General features: G+C 39.1%; 1 pseudogene; it reads left to right on the forward strand.

Annotated features, from left to right (window-relative positions):
• The first annotated feature begins 3281 nt into the window (after positions 1-3281).
• Positions 3282-5343, forward strand: LOC104423919 (annotated as a pseudogene).
• The last annotated feature ends 9999 nt before the right edge of the window (positions 5344-15342 follow it).

A 15342-nucleotide genomic window follows, 5' to 3' on the forward strand; every position in this document is an offset into this window, starting at 1 on the left:
AAAAGGAAGGAGAGAGTGATGAAAGGTTGTCATTTTAGTCCCATTTGCCGTGTCTTCTCCTTCATTTTCCACTTTAGACTTGAATATGTTTTAAAATAGTCACGTTAGACTCAAAAATTTATTTAAAAGGCCATGCAAGAAAAATTGTCAGAATTTATCGTCACAGACATTTAATGATCATTTTTTCTCCGATTTAACATTAAGTGATTTAGCGATAAGTTTTGGTATCAAAGTAAGTGTTGTATGAAAAATTATGCTACTTATAATATCATTTTCTTGAAGGAGTTACATAAGATATATCAAATCAAATAAACCTAGCCCTTTCATGCTTAATAGCCTTCGATATATTTGAATTTTCCTTGATTTCTGCTAAAGATGATGATGGATGTAATTTATACTTTAGCAACTTTATCTTTAACTACATCCGCCATAAATTTATTTCCAGCACATAAGATAGCGGATAATGGTGTCTCACCTAACAAAAACAGGGTCACTCACATAATATCTTGCTGATTAAACCTGATTAGTAAAATGATAAAACTCTTAGTGTGAGATCATGTCTTAGAGCGTGATGATAAAGATAAAAGCAACATTTTTTTCCTTGGTTTAGCCCGAAATTAGATGAAATTGTGTAGGGCACGCTAGCCGCAAATGTCCCATACAATCAGTTTCCGCTTCTTGGGTCACGGCCGCAGCTACAGCTCTCTCATCAGCTTATAAATCTACTGATGCAGATCCTTCATCATCATCTCTACTTTGGGTTTTTTGATGGTGACCTTGCTGTGGCTGGACATGTGACCGCCCAAGCTTGGTGGGTCGAGAATGATTTATTGCATATATAACATTTAAATTATGGCTGATGCAACAAGCAATACCCTCCGCTCCTGCATATATAACATTTTTTTAATGTTTCCCTTTTCAACAAGAATATTGAGCTCAATTGATATTGAGTCAACTTGTATTCTCCATCTTCATAATTCGACTCAGCTTCATTACTCCGGCTGCATACTTTGTTATCATGACCATGATCATCACCATCACAACCTTGAAACTCGTCCATCCTCCCTTGCCTTTGCCCTCTCTCACAGTTGTTGTATAGGCCAGTTCAGCTTGTGCAAACTCTTTCTTCACTTTCTTATCAAGTGGTGATGATTCGATCTTTTGCTTCGTGGACACCTTGACCAATTCAGGGCTAGCTTGAGTTTTATCATCGTACTCACCCTTGATCACCTCCTTAGTATTGCAATTGTTGCCTGGAGTCGACTTGCCCAGAACACTTTGTGTTCAATGAATTGCTCAAAGCATGATTCCCTTTAGCGAGCAAAAGGTTATCACTAGCTTCTAGTTCCACTTCAGTCGATGCCCAATCCGACCAAACCGGACTCAAAGGCGAACCATTCAGTCGATACCTAATCCGATCAAACTGGACTCAAAGGCGAACCAAAGATGTCGGCACCACCAAAGGAATGGTTCTCAGTTTACTTCTTCTCTTGCCAGTGGCCCTTTCCAATCGTTTGGGGAATTAGAATCTTAATTTACATTCTAAAAATAGAAATTCTAATCGTTAGAATAGTCATTTTTAATTTAACTACTAATTAAAATTAAAATAGAATATGTATTTTGAACTAATATTAATAGTTATTAGATATATGTAATAAATAATATTTATCTAAATTAATTAATATTTTTATATAGTTTATAGAATTCTAAATAATTAAAATTATGTTCTATTTTTAAATTAATGAAATGATTTCTTATAGAAAGAAAAGATTCATTATAGCTAATATAAATGATTAATATGTATATCTTGCAACGATATAGGCTCCTTTGGATCGCTTGGCTTAAGTCAAGCTTTACTCAGATCAATCGCTCATTATAGAAGGAAAAAGTTTCTAGAGAGAAAAACTTTGGAAGAGGTAAATGAGCTTAGACTACTAAATGGTTAGATGGATGTAAATAAGGAAGATGGCATCCATTCTTATACTCAAGATCTTTAGATTACAACCATTGATCGTACTTCAATTCGATTGACGGGATCGCATCTCCTAACCTACCAACTACCGATATGTATGCTAAGACAGTTCTATATCTCGGCGCAATTACCGTATTGTCCACCCTTGGAATGTTCCGGAATCTCTTGCAAGAAACCCTGGCGATCTCGGAAGGTCTTCCTCGAAAATGTATGGTCGTTTAGTCACAAGAACCTCATGACCGTGACATTTGTTAACATGTGTCTTCTCATTTTTACCTTCCTCATAATATATAAAAGAAAGATTTTCTAAAATCTAAAAAATTGCGAGCCATTTATATAAATCTTACGTACCAAAATATGTACAGATTGAAAAGTGTTTCTGACTTTTAGGGATTTTGTCTTTTCATGTTTATCGCCCTGGTGATCCCAAACGGAGAAACATACAATAACCAAATTTAGCAGACAAATTAGTTAAGAGAATACATTAAAGCGCTAAAATAATAAAACCAACAAGTGCGTGGGGCACACTTCTCACGAACCCCGCTCGCGTCAATTCGAAGTTCACGCGCTCGGCGCGTGTCGTAGGGCGGTCCTTCCGGGACCAGCGGCTTAAACGGAGCCTGCTTGATTGAACCATAAGAAAGGATCTTTTGCTCTAGTTTGCCGGGTTTAGTAGTTTCAAACCCAAACAACCAATCAATGCTCAGTTTAGTTAAGAAAGGATCTTTTGCTCTCTTTTGCTGGGTTTGAACCTCCTAAACTAATGATGCTCACTTTAACGCACTAGACGGCGTGGTTGAGAGAAGACGGTGATCGAGAAGGTGAACTCCTCCCTCTCCCCTCCGAAGGGAGGACGTTGAGCTCGTGGGCGCCTACGACCCCTTCATCGCCACCCACTCCGTGCTACTTTTGCTTCGTGCGTGCGTGCGTACCTGTGTGTTTGTGTGCTGCGTCGTGATGATTGCTATGAACTAACGAGCTCGTAGTCAAAGTAGCTTTGGGATCCGTCGGTTTTGAACGATTTCTCCTACTGCTCGTGATCGAAGGCTGAACTGAGGCTGGAGTGGCCTGTGAAAGAGTTGGGATTCTTTCGTCCGGTTTAGTGAGATTACGTCTGGTTGTTTAGCACTCGGAAATCATTCTTTGTGCCGTCATTGTTAAGTTTGGTCGGAAACTATGTTATTAGACTCTACTAGAATGTGAGAAGATCTTGTGCTGATTTTGTGTGACATGCTTGTAGCATGTAACTATGCTTTGGAAATAAACATCTCCTTACCGGTGGTGTTGTATGGAATTTGTCCAGACCTATATGTCCAAGTACGCCAGTTTTCATGTTATCAAGGTCCAGGACTCTAAAACCGTTCTCTTTGACAAGAAGCCAGTCACTGTCTTCGGTTTTAGGTAAGCTCACACCCTCAGTCTTTTTTTTTAAAGCTTTTTGGCTGTGATCTTTATTCCTTTGCGGATTCTTGAGCAAGTGAGATATCTGACTGTTGATATCATTTCACCAGAAACTCTGCGGAGATCCCATGGGGTGAGACTGGGGCTGAATTCATTGTTGATCCACTGGAGTTTTCACCGATAAGGACAAAGCTGCTGCCCACTTGAAGGTTTGTTGTCCGCTCCTCTTTTAGCATAGAGCATATGGCCTGTTTGGCGAAGTTAATAGTACATCGTAGTTCAGCTTAATGGTATGATTGGTAAGGTGCTTCTCAGATGATCTTCCTCAAATTGTAACTGATTTTTTGCTTGAATTCATTTTAAGTGTGTTGCTTTAGTTGCATGTTAACTTCGTAATAAAGAATATTGGCCATCACTTTTTGTCTCTTCCCCATATTTATTCAAGTGGAATATGCAAAATAGCTTAGAGAGAGATTTTAGAATCTTTAGTTTTTTTCTCTAAGCCATTCTCTTTTTTTAGCCTGAGTAATCTTTGGCTGAACTTGTCAACACACTCGGTTATTGGGAGAATGACATGTTTCCAACCTTTTCTAAGCTCTACTTCGCAAAGCTTGTCGAAAATAGATTTTAAACGGTGCTTGTTTTCGCAGTGGATACAACTTCTTTACCTCTTGTCATGATAAACTCTGCACATTCTCAAGTTGCTACATGACATGACTGATAGGGTGGTGCCAAGAAGGTTGTCATTTCTGCCCCTAGCAAGGATGCTCCCATGTTTGTTGTGGGTGTCATTGAGAAGGAATACACACCTGACCTCGACATTGTCTCCAATGCTAGCTGCACTACCAACTGCCTTGCTCCATTGGCCAAGGTATTTTGGAGTCCAGTTTGGCCAAGGTATTTTGGTGTCCAGTTTGGCCAAGGGGATTGTACGAATCATTTGAGTTGGTTTTCGTTTGACACTCTGTCATCTTTGACCTTTACAGTCGAGGGTCTTATGACCACCGTCCATTCCATTACTGGTGAGTACTATTAGATTGCATTCATAAGTTGATGAGCCATCAATTTTGCTTGAATTGTGCAGAACGTTAATTGATATACCACTCATGTGATGCAGCCACACAGAAGACTGTTGATGGACCATCGATGAAGGACTGGAGAGGTGGCAGAGCTGCTTCTTTTAACATTATCCCAAGTAGCACTGGAGCTGCCAAGGTACTAATAATCTTTGAATGATGAATACTTGTGCCCATCTCTTGGTTGCTCTGCTTAAGTGTGCAATCCTGTTTTGTGGGGGTCAATTTATATTTTTGTAAGGTTACTTGTTTGCATCCATGTACTGACTTTTGGTTTTCAGGCTGTTGGGAAAGCTTCCGGCGCTGAACGGAAAGTTGATTGGAATGGCTTTCCGTGTGCCTACTGTCGATGTCTCAGTGGTTGACCTTACTGTGAGACTGGAGAAGGCTGCTTCTTATGACGAGATCAAGGAGGCAATCAAGTGAGATCAGCAATGTTCCATGATCCTTTTTCCATCTCTCTTTCTCTATCTCTATAAAGACTTGCGTTACAATCTAATTTTCATCTTATCATCTGTTTCTGTCTCTCTCTAGGGAGGAATCTGAGGGCAAGTTGAAGGGAATTCTTGGTTACACTGATGAGGATGTTGTATCGACTGACTTTGTAGGTGACAACAGGTGAGGAGACTTACATCGTGTCCATTCATGTTGAGTTCTTTATTTGTCCTCTCTAATTCACTCATTTTCGAATTCCTGATGATTTATACCTTGTAGTGGATCCGATTGATGCCTAATTTTTCTACTTGTTGCCGTGCATAGCTTGGCTTCTAAATGTATGCATTTTGTGTAGGTCAAGTATCTTCGATGCCAAGGCTGGAATTGCTCTGAGCTCTAACTTTGTGAAGCTTGTCTCTTGGTACGACAATGAATGGGGTTACAGGTAAAAATCCTTCCTGTCCTTTTGTATTGTAGTTTACGTGAAAAGAAATTGGTTGAACATGAAGCCTACGCCCTCATTCCACCCTTGTTCTATTCAGAAATTTTAAAATTGTTCTCTCGGAAGTGCTCTTTAACAATTGCTGTAATAATCTGTGACACCTTTTATTTGAAAAAGAAGGTTATTTTCATAGCTCGTTTTTAATTCGACTGCAATCTAAGTAAGCAACCTTTGCAAAGTTTTTCTTTCTAATCTGCATTGATCTTCTTCAGTTTGTTGGATTGTTGAGCTCCCGAGATAGTATGAAGATGTATACTCTTTTTTTTTTGGCTTTACCTTGCGTTCTCTTATCTCTTTGTATATTATGCGGCTTTCATGCTGCTGTTTCTTTCCTATTTTTCTTCTTGCAGCTCACGTGTTATTGACTTGATCTGCCACATGGCCTCCACTCTGTGAGCATTTCTGGACTGACTCGGATCTCGAGGATTTTCTTCTTCCGGCGCTATTTCATTTCTTGATGGAGCTCATGCAATTTTTAAGGTTTAGAGAGAGATTTTTGGAATAATTTGAGTTCTTTCTACTAATTAATTATGGCAGCAATGTCACCAGTCTTATGAGAAACTTATGTTCCTGTCCTTTATTCTCCAAGCAATATGAATGGAGTTATTGTGCCGGTTGTCAGTTTGGCGACGACACCTTTTGTTACTTCTCTTTTCATCGGCAATCTAATGCTTGCAGAACGTCCACTGGCTGTTTAACCCATCTGTTCATCCTCCGGTTTTTCGCTGCATGGTGAATGGGTCGCCTTTGTTTTAAGATTTTTACGAGGCGTAGGGAAAATTTTGAATTTTAGGGGATTTTTCCACTTCGTATTTTTCTTTCAGATGGAGCAACATACAAATACAATCATCATTTGAGTTATGACACGTACAGTTGCGCGGCGTTATCACAATTTTCACCAAGCTTAGCAGAAAAATCAGTAAAAATCTACATTAAATCGCGAAAAATGACCAGAAAAAATGGCGATACAGTTTAATTTGCACTGCGAGTCCACTTTTGATGTCAGCCATGTGGGGTCATGTGGATGATAGGGGTCAGCGGTTCCAGGTTCCGGTTCGGTTCGTCACCTCCGCAGTGCCTCAAAATGAGAAACCTAGAACCTACCCGTGGGAACCGAGAACCCGAAACTTACCTCGGTGCATTCCTCAAAATGAGAAACCTAGAACCTATCCGTGAGAATGAGAACCTGGAACCTACCCTATCACAGGTTCCAGGGTCGGTTCCAGGTTCCAACAGGTTTTTTTTTTTTTTTTTTTTTTTTTTTCAGATTTGAACTATAACATATGCACATGTTACCCAAAAATTATAACGCACGCGCACATTACCAAAAAAAACTATAACGCACGCGCACGTTACCAAAAAAAAAAACTATAACATATGCGCACGTTACCAAAAAAAATATAACGTTTGCGCACGTTACCAAAAAAAAAAAACTATAACGTGCACGCACGTTACCAAAAAAAAAATATAACGTATGCACACGTTACCAAAAAAAAAATATAACGTATGCACACGTTACCAAAAAATACTATAATGTACGCGTATACTACACGGTAACTTCCCATTGACATGTTATCTTGATACATTAACTTCGCACTACACAACAATAATAGAATATAATTAGAAATTTCAAAACAAATAGCAAACTAGAAAGTAGAAATAAAACACCACTAGAACAAGAATGTCTAGAGGTACAAGTTTTGAAAACAATTTCTATTAAACCCTTAAATGAATTCCAAAAATTCTGAAATTTGGACACGTTGTATTTAAGACCTAGAGGTACAAGTTTCATGAAGAAATCGTAGTCCAATTCGTTCTGGATTAAAAGATAAAATCGATTTACTTTTCCTATTCTCTACTTGCACAGTTTTTGAAACATTTTTGGTTAAATTGGCAAATGTAACTACAAAAATTACGAAATTTAAATATGTTGTAGGAAGAGATTAAGAGAGATATTTCATGCAGAACACATTTCCAAAAGAACCTCATACAAAATGATATAGTCCACGCATTGCAACTTACAAGATCCGAACACATCAGATTGCACAGTTTTAGAAAATTTTCCGATTAAATACCCAAATGACCTTAAAAAATTATGAAATTCGACTATGTGATAGCCAAGACCATAAGGTAGATACTTCATGAAAACATCGAAGTCAAATTCGTCCTAGATAATTAAAAATGGACGGTTAAAATCACTGTTCGTAGTACCGTAATTCCAGATAACCATCTCCAAAGGACCATGATTTCACCTACCTATTCTTGTTTTTTTTCTCTAAATTTTTGATATGTTGTATCTCAGGATGTCCTTTAAAACTTTTGTTAAGAAACCTAAGTGAAATTTCGACAAAAAGGTTGCCTTACAGTCCATGCATTCATCAAGGGTCGGTCCCAAAATCTCCAGATTCAGTCTTTCCAAAGAATAACGATTTCACCCACTTATACTTATTTGTTTTGTCCCAAATTTGAGTATGTTATACTCCAAGAAGTCCTTTACAACTTTCATTTAGAGGCCGAAGCCAAACTTCAACTAGAACATCACATACAAGTCACTAGAACATCCAAGGTTGATCTTTTTCTGCCCTAAGTAACCGGTTCCGGTTCCGGTTCCCAGAAAAAGGAACCGGAACCGGAACCGGTCCCCTTGGAACCGGGAACCGAACCAGACCCTCCTCCGGTTCGGTTCCGGTTCCCGGGTAACCCGGGAACCGCGCTCAGCCCTAGTGGATGAGGCCCGCATCTCCTGAACTGCCGGCATCGAGTGGGCTCGGGTACACCCGATCCAAGTGAGGATTTTTCGAGCCGGGCCGACAAACGGTGCGCAGCGATCCGTAACATGGTTGGCACGAAGACTTCATTGGTTCAACATCGACTCTTCAACAGTTTTGTATAGGTAAATGAATCCAGTCGTTAATAAAAGGAGTGGCATGCTCAGAACTCAAAAGTGATAAAAGAAGGAAAGATAACAGCTTGAGGGTTCAAATTTGACCGAAACAAACACACATTCGCGATTTACACCATATGTAATTGTAAAAGTTGAAAGAGAAGACTTCTCCTGCAAAACTGGCTGCCTTCCAACCTTTGCTTAGGATGCGTTTTGTTCAACTTTTTAAAGGAATTATATAACCCTAACAATCCTTATGACAAAGTTAAGACGTGTGATAAATTTTTTTGGACCACTTTAGAGAAATGCCAGCATTGGCGAAGCTGAAAGCCCAAGTCCGTGGGATCTGCCTTGGGTTTTAATTGACTATTCTTTATTTTATGGTTTTAGTTTGAGATTTTGAGTGGTTTAGTGTAGGATTTTGAACTGATTTTTCTGCTAAGATGGGTGAAATTTATGATGAAGCCGCGCGACTGCACATTCAAATGATGATTGGATTTGTATGTTGCTCTGTTTGGTAGAGCCAGGGGGAAGAAAAGTAGGTATAGAGAGGAAATCCCTAAGATTATGTTTGGCCAGTTGAATTTCTAATCAAGATGTAACTGAATATAATAAAATATGAAATTTAGGAATTTTGTTATATTTTATCTATTATTTGGCAAATCATAATAATAAATTCGCATATATTCACATTATATAATGTACATTATTTGTATAAACAGTATATCAATGTAAATGAACTTAAAAGTTGCACAAATGGAAATGGTAAAAATTTCTCACTACATTCTTGTGTATTTCATTTTTGTTTGCCTTTTCTTTTCCTCTCTTTTTTTAATTTTTAATTTTTTATTTCTTTTTTCCCTTCCATCATTCCCTCTTAAATTTGATTAAATAATAAACTGTAATATTATACCTAAAATACTAATATATGTAATAAATATATATTTATATATTGAATTTATATAATAAGATAATATTATATTCAAATATGTAAACAAAAATAGATTAAATTTAAAAATAATTGCTATTATTTTTTCTATTTTGAATTTCTTATATTATAAATTAAATTTGAAATATAATTTTAATTTCCTTAATTTGAGAAGTTTGTTATTCCAAAAAAAAAAAAAACTTACCTATTATAGATATTAGAAATCATATATATCTTTACCCCACCTCCCTCATGAGATAATTTTATCCAAGTTATATTTCTTTATATCCGACTTTATCATATATTGAGTAGGCACCAAACGCAATATATGATATATACTATACTATCTTAAATTTTCTCCCGACTGCAAAAAGCAGCCTAAATTAAAAAATTTCGCTTCATCTCCTCATAAGAATTTTGAAACCTGCCCCCAATCTCGTCTCCTAGGTTTATTCGCACTCATTTTCGGTCTTTTTTCAGATATAAGAATTAAAGTTAATAAAAATTATCGTCCTCCCATGCAACCGTTAAACAAGGCATAATAGTTTTCCTAAAACACTTTCCTTCCACGAGATTTAAACACAAAAAATTACGACCACATACTAAATTTCAATTTTTTAAAACTAGGACTGTTATTGACACATGAAAAATACAATGATACGATATGGAATTCATATGAATAAACACAATATCATTTCAATCACATGACCATAGCCCATCATACTACAACTTATCTAAAGTTCCAAAAGGCACCTACAAGAATCAATTACCGCCCTCCCACATCTTCCTAAAGGTAATTAATTACCATGAAATAATCAAATAGAACCTTCTCTCCTTTTGCTTTGTTGAAGGCCGACTTCAATCTATTTTGTTCTTCACGACTGAAATGATTCTGCAAAAGTTCTCATCATCAATGGGGGACCAATCCAGTTAAAGAAGCTGCAATTTCCTCGCTACAATATTAAGAGTAAAAAACGTCTAGTCGATTTTTTCATATATTTAGTAATTCAAATATGAAAAGCTATTAATGATTCATAACCAAGCCTTCGTGATAGGTCGCGTTTGGTAGGATAGCAGTTTTCAGAAATGAGAGACTCACTCAAAGGATTGGAAACACATAGAAAACTCCCTTTGAACATGCTAATTTATTTTTAAACTTATTACATTTGTGTCAATTGAGTCATAAATTTTTTGACTTAGTGCCAATTCAGTCATTCCATCTAACTTTTGTTGAATATTGTTAACATGGACATCAAACAACCTACATGGTACTGCTGACACCGACGGGGATAATTCTTAACAATATATATTTTTTTCTTTTCTCTTTTCCTTTCTTTTTCCTTTTCTGAAGCTAACCACTAGTACAAGCGATGGCCAGCCGCTAGCTATGGTTGGGTAGAAGGTTGCTATTGCTCACCATTGGCGAGGGAAAGCCCCTGTGAGGGCTCCCCTCGCCAAACTTAGTACTCGAGTTTCATAGCAACCCCGATGCCCGATCTTGTGGCAATATCATAATGGATTGAATCTCGCATCATTTAAAAGTGAATTTAGAAACATCAAACTCCAAGACCCAAAATTTACCTCAGAAGTAGCTAAAAAAATTTAGTGGAAGAGGGAGAGGAGTGGTCGTGGTGAAAAGAGGAGGAATGGCCCACCATAAGGACTACGGTGTAAGAGTGTGCAAAACAAACCGCTCAAATCGGGAACAATTTAGACCGAACCGGACCGGTCGGTTTGGTATAGTTCTCGGGAGTATTGGTCCAATTCTTGGTTCCTAAAAGTGGAACTAGTGTTTGGGTAGTCCGGTTCTCAATTTCAAGGGGAACCGGACTAGACCGATTAAATATACTTTTTATTTTATTATTTCTTCAAAAAATTAATAAAATGTGAATTAAATACTATTTTGGTCCAGTTCCAAGTAGTGGGAAAAAAAGTGATGGGAAACAAGTAGTGGAAAAAATAAGTGACCAGTTTCATTTAATTGAACCGGACCATATTTCGGGAATTGGTCCTCCCAATCTGATTCTTGGCTTGGAACCAGACTAGACTGAGAACTGAAGACCCTACTACGGTGGTGTTGCTGTTGTGGCTCTTAATCCTCTGGTACTTTGGAGATCAGACTTCCTAAGGTGAGGGGCTGTTGAGGGTGGCGGCAACGCCTTGACACGAGAGCGAGGAGACGAAGAAATGGAGGACTTTCAGATAGGTGTGGTCGAAGGAACCGAGAAAACCCAATCTCAATTCAATTTGGAGACCTTCTTTAATTTTTTACCCAATTACAAATTTCGGACAAAGTTACCCTTGTTTAAGTCACTAAAAAATGTCAATTGGCGAGCATTTGGTCAGCTAGCGAGTTCATGCCCTTATTCGAGAATTACTGGATTAGTTAGGACTCTGTTTGAAATACAGTCTATTTTAGATTCTCCTTTTAAAAAATAATCTCAATTTAAGCCTTTATTTGAAATTCTTTTGGAGCATTCAAGAGAGGGAGAAGACACAAAGAGAGAGATGGTGATGTGTGCGTATTTATATTCCTATTGCTCCAGGGGGAAAAAAATACCGAGATTAGATTTTTTCTTTTTAAAAAAAAAATGCAATAGATGGGGAAATATGGGGGAAGAGAAGCAAAAGCTTGTATAGAACTTTAGCCGCTCTCAAAACACGAAGTAAATTATCGCATGTCGGGAGTTATGAATTTTCTTTTTTGTTTTTGTTCCAAAACGATTGCACTTATTATTTTAACTATCAATTTAGATGAACGAACGCATCGTGATTCGAAAAGATCTTCAAAAATCTCCTGGATGATAACAAAGGAAGTGGGGACACGCAAGTTCTCTGACAACCATTATTAACCAACAAACCCAAACTCCCTCGTGTAAACACCACCATACTTGTCCTGGGAAACTAGCATGAGGAGAGAACTCAGGTGAGTGGGAACCAGTGAGGGAGTGAGAGAATCTTTTTTTGAAAGAATAATGAGTTCAATACTTGCAAAGATTATTTGAAAATAGAGAAAGTAATCTGTGATTAAGATAATTTAGGTGGTTTCGGAAGGGGTTATCATTGATAATTTAGAAGATGCGTGCAAGTGTGATCCTCCCCTTCTTATTAGGTAAAAAGAAACGAATTAGGGTTGGCAATGAGTTGGACCGGACACCTCTTTGGGCCTTTTTAGGAAAGTGTGAAGCATTACCAAGTCATCATCGTCAAAATTAGAGATGAGTGGTTTTCGAGGTTCCTTTCTACAGGTTTCTCTTGGAACTTGGAACCTACCATCGGCATTCCTCATTTTTGGAACTTGAAACCTACCCGTCGTAACCAAGAACACCCGGCCCTACCTTGTCACGCATTCCGAGTCGGTTCGAGGTTCCAACAAGTTCTTTTTTTTTTTTTTTTTTAGTTAAAAAAATGGAAATGAATGCAGCAATAATAAACAAACTTGTCATTCATGAAAGAGAATATAACATGAACACAATCTATAATACTCATAAACGTTTAATATTCTTCTAAAATGTGAACTATTTCTCTTTTGCAAAGTCCAGCGATTCACTACAAAAAGTCCAACCTTACCTCAGCAACAACCCTGCATCAAAATAAAGCCATATCCCTCATTGTTTTACAGCTTCCAATGACTTCAACAACTTTAGTAACAAAGCTTTCAGGCGGTGGTCTCCACCTCAAGTTCTTTGACTCGTGGTATCCCAGATTGACATAACAGAAAACATCAACTTACCTCAATAGAGAACATAGAGGATAGTGTTTAAGGATTTTTTCAAACGGGAAACAAAATACCGGGCCTGAGAGCTTCCCTCCTGTTGAACAGGAAAACTAATATGAGCACCTCATCACGTGAATAACATAAGATGAATTAAACATTAAAAGTGTGAAGGAGGAAAAACCTTAAATGCCAGTATTATAGGAGCTAGAAATCGTGATTCTATGAGTTCTTCAGCCAAAGTTCGACAAGCCGCTAAAGTTGCTGCACTTTTCCCTTTGTCAGCAGCAAGTTTGGCACCCTATTCATCAATATGAAAAAGTTGTTAACAAGCCAATTAGAGAAGAAAGACTACAAGAGTGACATATGATAGTGGGAATTCCAGAATGTGCAGTGGGTTAGATATATGATAGTGTTAACAAGCCAATGTGCGTTCCTTTCCTGGAGGAGATCCTACCTTGAATTCATATGGCTAATAATGCCAAGTAAGCTTGCACATTAGCAAAGCATTTGTCCAGATAAGGCACAAGTCAAAAATGAGGGAAATTTCTCTGTAACAAAAAACAAAATGAAATGAAAAAAGAAAATCCAAAGTATAAGACCTGAGCAATGATGCGATTTCAACTCCTTCAGATTGGAAGAGACGCTATAAAAGATTAAGACCCCCCTCCCCCGCGGGAAGAAAAGAAAAGGGCTTAGAGAGACTGGCGTTGCATCGTCAGTACTAGCAAACGTATTCCTCGTGGCAATAACACTAGACACAGCCGCGCCTTATCTAGCTCTAAGGTTAGCTAATCAGCAATGCCCTTAAACCGTGCCCTGTTCCAAATCCAGATTCCTGCAAAACCCAAATATCAATTCAGTAAACCGCTCCCTAGTCATAAACCCACGAGGCAGACCCCAAACAAGAACATCTATACACCCGCACACCCTCTTCAACGACGACAGTTCAACGCCGATTCCAAAGGCTATCTTAGCCCAAGCGCCCTCGACAGCACACCGCGACAATGAGGCGATCGAGAGACGGTTCGTCGAGTTGATCAACTAGTAGAAAGAGATTAGGGTTAGGAGGGAGCAAGGGAAAGTACTGACGGTGCTGCTGATCGCACCGCCGACCGCGACGCCGGCTCCGACGTGCGCCAAGTAGCTGTCCCTCGCCGACGTCCCTGCCTTCTCCTCCTCGCAAGCGTGGTCGGCGGCTCCTCGCTTCGTTCTTTATAGCAAAATGCACCTTTAACAGAGGATTGAACACATAATGTTTACCAGTTCATATATTGCTCAAGGAAATATAAACAGAAAAGCAACATCAACAAACATCCTTTTATAGCTACTGGATCCTTTCCCTCAATGATATCATAGTATTTCACTCCATCGGTTATTGCAAGTATTGAAATTGCTTACCAAAATAGAATAGATGCTAAAATGCGACTTCCTCTCATGAAAACCTTTTTCCCCACAGATCTGGCAGCTTAGATTTCAATTCTTTTATGCTCTGTATGGGGAATAGGAATTACGTTTAAGTGGCAAGGCGAGCGAGGGGTGACGGCGTCCAATGGTGGTGTCGAGGAGGTCTCGGCAACGGCAGCGCGACGGCGAAGAAGGCACAAGTTTCACGGCACCAACGGCCGCATGAACGGCGCAGCCGCGGCTCAACCCACGACCAAGGGGGGAAGAGTTCGATTTGGGCGGAGGTGGTGACAGTTCGAAGCAACGATGGCCCAGACAGCCGAGCGAGCGGTGGCAAGAGGTGGTGATGGTGGCTTGGGGACGGTGGCGGCGTGGACGACGCAATAGCTCATCGAGCTCAACGGCGAGACGGCTCGTCGGACAAGCAGTGGGTGGTGGGGGTTTGGTGGCCAAGAGGTGGTGGTGAGTAGGGCGTGGGGCGGCGGTATGGTGGTGGGTGAAGCAAGAACCAGCGAGAGGAAGGAAGAAGAAGAAGAAGAAGAAGAAGAAGAAGAAGAAGAAGGGGGGGAACTGCCGGTTCCCAAAAAGAGAATCGGGAACCGGAACCGATCCCCTTAGGATGGGGAGCCGAATCGGAACCTCCGGTTTGGTTCTCCGGTTCCTGGTTCTACCCGGGAACCACGCTCACCCCTAGTCAAAATTCTGTTGGATATGATGGAATTGCCCTGATGAAATTATTGAAGGACATGGAAAAGACATATTTAGTCATAAAAAGCAAAATATAAGAATAGTCAATTACGCTTTTCTGTCGTGCCTTTCTTCATTCATGATTCAATAATCCAGTATCCTAGGCATAGAGGAGACAACTCGGTCTTTCCAATGTGAGGGAGAGGCATGTGAATGATATTTGAAAAAATATGGATAATATAAAATTTACCTAATGCCATATAGACTCTATTACATTGGCCTAAATTAATTCGAATTGGAATATTTGATGTTGAAGGGGAGGGAAGGAGGACAGC

This window comes from Eucalyptus grandis, chromosome 10 (assembly GCF_016545825.1).
Source record: "Eucalyptus grandis isolate ANBG69807.140 chromosome 10, ASM1654582v1, whole genome shotgun sequence".
Classification (NCBI taxonomy): domain Eukaryota; kingdom Viridiplantae; phylum Streptophyta; class Magnoliopsida; order Myrtales; family Myrtaceae; genus Eucalyptus; species Eucalyptus grandis.